Source organism: Nicotiana attenuata, chromosome 7 (genome assembly GCF_001879085.1).
Source record: "Nicotiana attenuata strain UT chromosome 7, NIATTr2, whole genome shotgun sequence".
Taxonomy (NCBI): domain Eukaryota; kingdom Viridiplantae; phylum Streptophyta; class Magnoliopsida; order Solanales; family Solanaceae; genus Nicotiana; species Nicotiana attenuata.
The window spans coordinates 20,486,787-20,491,524 of NC_031995.1; positions in this window are offsets into that span (position 1 = coordinate 20,486,787).

The following is a 4,738-nucleotide window of genomic DNA, read 5'->3' on the forward strand; positions in this document are numbered from 1 at the left end:
TAGTATTGGTTTTTCTATTTTTTAGGATTGTAGTTTTAGGGTTTGATTGGTTTTGATTACTCGGTTTGATTAGTCAGTTATTTTTGCCTATGTTGCCTATTTTGTTGTTAGTTTTTGTTTGAGTCATTAGTTTCTGATTTTTCCATCTTCTGTTTACATTTATGTGATTACAATTGTTCTTAGTTTGGCTTGCTTGATATTAGAATTAATTTTGTCCGGGTTTAATTCTATAGTTAGTTTGGATTTTTGATACTCTTAGTTCAATTGTTAGGTTTTCTTTTGTAATTAGGATGGTTTGGATATAGCTGAATACCCCAGCCCTAGATTGGCTAACCATGGTTAGTTTGGACTAATATTAACAGGGCTGGGGGTTAGTAAGTATAGGTTAGTAATTTCAGAATAAATAAAAGGGTAGTTTAGGTACTTTAGTCAAGGAATCTTATAGTAACTGAAATTGGAAACCCCTAGAACCTTCTAGATGGGGTTCTAATTTGAAATTCAGGAATTAAGTATAGTAACTTGGGCAACAAGCCAACAAATAAAGGTCTAACTAGCTAAAATTTGAAAATAAAAGAGGGACTAAAGGTGTAAACTGAAAAACTGAGAGAGCCCTTAATTTCTGCCTATAGACTCTACTGCCTTGTTTCAAAAGTGGAAAAAATCTGAAAAATCCCCAAAAATTTCTAAAAGTTCTGAGATCTGAAATTTGAAATTCAAATTCAAATATGAAGAAGTCTAAAAAATTCTGGAAAAATCCCCCAATAGTTTCTACAAGTTTTGAACATCTGAAAAATTTGAATTTCAAAATTCAAAAACCAGAAACTGAAATCTGTGAGTGAGAGAGTTCCTTTAGATCTTAGTTCTTCAAAAACCAAAAAAAATATAACAGAAAAATCCCAAAAAATACCGTTCTATTAGTTTTTTCTAAGTTCTTCATCTCCAATACGATTTCTTAGCATTCAAGGGTGTAGAAGTGAGTTGAATTTGGGTTTGAAATCAAATTTGAGGTGTAGTTTCCTACTGATCATCAACTGACTTCAACCTTGAGATTTGAATTCCACTTTGCTGGTTTTCAAAGCAATTTCTGTGCCATTCCTTGCTGTTGCTGTTTAACACTGCTATTTGCTCACAACTGCTGCTGATTTCTCCTTCTTCTTACTGTATTTTAACTTCCAGGTACACTCCCTGAATCCGTTCCAATGTAGGTCCCAAGTTGAGAAAAATGAAATGAAGTTTGACGCATGAGTTTATGTTGTAAATTCAGACTGTTTTATAGCTTTATTGTACCTTATTGCAGTTAATCTGATTTGCAATGGACTATTTGTACTGTTAGGTTAGTGATTATTCATTAGCTTTAGTATAGTTTAGTTTGTTTTGTTGTGTTAGTTTAACTTTTAAAATTAGAAGAGTAGATTGAACTGGAAACTGATTTTGAGGTTTATGATCTCCATTTGTACTAATGACTGGACATTCAAACTATTATGAATAGTATCAGAAAGGTTAGTTGTAGTGTTAGTAAATTCAGACTTGCTATCATGTCCATTGAAAATTAAATTGATAGTAAGATACAAGTTGGAAATTGAATTTAAAATGGATTGCATGCTCCTATTAGTGTAAGATCAGGCGTTTTTGGTTTTAAATGCACTAGATAGTTCAGTTGTTCATTTACAGGTTTAAGTCATGCATAAAAATCCATAGAATGTGCTGATTGAGACTGATTCGGCTTTTGAAAGTTCAAATTCAATACGTTTTGGCTAACTGTATGAGTGGAATATTCATGTGATGATTGGATTCGAGGTTATTTGATTAAAATCAATATTTAGAATTAAAATCAGACTTTCATTTAAATAGTTGTGAATTAAAATCAGTAGTTGGAAATCCAAATAGAAATCGATATTTGATTATGGGCTCATTTAGGAGCCAAAACATGTCAGCCTTCCCTTTAAATAGGATTTGGGGCCTAAATTTATTCGTCCCAGGCCCACATGAGGCAGTTCCTCATAAAACTGACCATGTATTCTTTCTTCCTGGGCTAAGTTTGAAGCCCAAAGAAAAATGCTGAAGGCTTGAATTCACACTAAGGTTATAGGATTAATTGTGTAACATGGGTTTTGGGCCTTCTAGTTAAGTAGCATACTTGAATTAAGAGGTTTTCCTCTTGTTCAAGTGTGGACTTGAACTTGAGGCCCAAATTCCTTGTTTACTTTTAATAATAGCAATTCACAATGCTAATTAATTAAGGCCCTTTTAGAGACAATACTTAATAGAAAATCATAGTTCCTTTAGGTTGGCCTTAAAATAAAATGAGGTGCGCCGCGCCAAATAAAATTCATAAACTGCGTGGCCCTCTTTAAATTACTTCATTAAAAGTATTTTAGAACTCGGGACGTGCCATTTAGCGAATTTTCATGGCCTCCCGCAAAGTTAATAACACGTTAGTCACTTTAGGCGCGCTCTAATAATTTTACCTTCCTAAACTCGGGTGTGCATTTCATATGACCCAAATCCAAATCCCAAAATGTTGAATAAAATGTGTCGAGGATCCGGGTGCATTTCATGTGACGTGATCCGAAAACATGTTTTAAACGATGTTCCATTTTTTAAAAATTAATTAAAAGCGGTAAATAATTTTAAAATTGCATTATAGGATGACATGTATAAAAAAATCAGATTTTTAGCCAATTATAATAGTTTAAGCGACCTTGCTATAACCACGGGATCCGGGGGTGCCTAACACCTTCCCTCGGGTCAACAGAATTCCTTATTCAGAATTTCTGGTTCGCAGACTCCATTCGGGAAATTGAAATTTCCTCGATTTGGGATTCAAAATAAACCGGTGACTTGGGACACCAAAAGCCAAACCTATCCCAAGTGGCGACTCTGAAAAATCAAATAAATAATCCCATTTCGAATAATGTCACTTTAAATGGAAAAACCCTCTTATACATAATCCTTCGAATAATCCCATTTTGAAGAACTAGGATTTAGTTTATTTTAGAAAATTTATTAGTTAATTTTAGGGTTAAATCAGGTTTTGGTTAGTTTTAATTTTGTATTTAAAAAATGAAAGAAGAAGAAAATAAATAAAAACCAAAGAAGGAAAGAAAAGAAAACAAATGAAAAAAAGAATTAAAAGAAAAAGTAAGGTCTTAATAAAACACCAAGTTTGGGCCATTTTAATACCAGCCCAAATCCAAATCCCGGAACCCGTTTCAAATTGGCCCAAACCCACAAGCCAACCCGGTCCAGCTTTTGTTACAGTGAAACGGCGCCGTTTGAACTCCAGATAATCTTGACCGTCTAGGTTTTGAATCTAACGGTCGAGAAGTCCCTTGTATTAAATATACAAATGTCGGAATCCATTCCCCCCTACCCCTCGATTCATCATCTCAGAACACCCCTACATATCACCACCGCCCCTCCGCCGTCCGCCACCGGCCGGAAATCGTCTCCGCCGGCGGCAAGTCTCCAATAGCCATGAAATTTACACCCCTGGACCTCCTTCTTCTCCTCATCCCGAATCCATGCCCCATTTCCTTCAAATACTCACCAAACCCTTCAAAAAACCAAAACCCTAGCGCCGCCTCCGCCGCACACGGCGGCGCAGCCACCCAAACCCCACCAAAATCACACCCCGCAACCGTCTCACCCTCCTCTACCTAAATCCCAAACTAATTTTTCCCGAATCTAACTGTAGTCCGTCAAATTTTAAATCTAGGGTTTTGGTTGCTTGACTGATGCGAGTTTCTTAAAAGGGCCAAGGTTCGAATGGGTTCCAAAGTAATGCTATGTGTTTGTTCTTAGCAAGAACAAACACATAACATTATTTGGGGACCAAATTCGAGGTCAGTCCAAACGAAGGCTAAACCAGTAAGGTTTTTCCTCCTTATTCGATTATTTCTTTTTATTGATTCTGTTTTGTGATTTTTGATTTTAGTTTAATTTTTTTTTTTTGTTTTTGATTCTGTTGTGATGTATGTTTTTGGTTCAATTTAGTGTTTGTTTCTACTAGTATAAGTTTTAATTTTCTTTTAATTTTTTTTAGTCAATCCTGTTTAGTCAGTGTTTGATTTTAATTTTTAATTATTGTTTCAGTGTTTGGTTAAATCAGTATTTTTTTTATTGTTGTTGTATTAGTTTAGTTTCGATTGTTTTACTCTTAGCCTTAGGACATTAGTGTTAATTAGAATTATTTTCCAATCTTGATTGATTAGTTTGATTGTTAGGATTTCTATTAGTTTTGGTTGTTTGGATATAGCTGAATTAGAATTTTTTGGTTTAACTATAGCTAAATTTTAACAAGGTTAATAGGGCTGGGGTGGGTTAGTAATTTCAGAACTAGTGAAAGGGTAATTGGGGTAATTCAAAGTAGGGAATCCTGCGAAGAACTGATTTGGAAACCCCTAGAACATTCTAGATGGGGTTCCAATTAGAGTTTTAAGAACTTAATAGTGTGACTTGGCCAACAAGGCATGAACTAAAGGACTAAATAGCTAAAATCTGAAAATAAATGAGGGACCTAGGGAGTAAATGAAAATCTGAAGGCTGCCCTAAGTTTTACCTATAAAAAGGCATGCCCATTGCCTTGTTTCACAAGTTTGAAATCTGAAAAATCCCTACCAAATTCTAGAAGCATTAGAGATTCAAAAACTCTGAAGATTTTGAAATTCAAATCCCAGATCTTAGAAAAATCAGAAAGAAAAAACCAAAAAAAAAAGGTGTCAAAGACTCGAAAGCT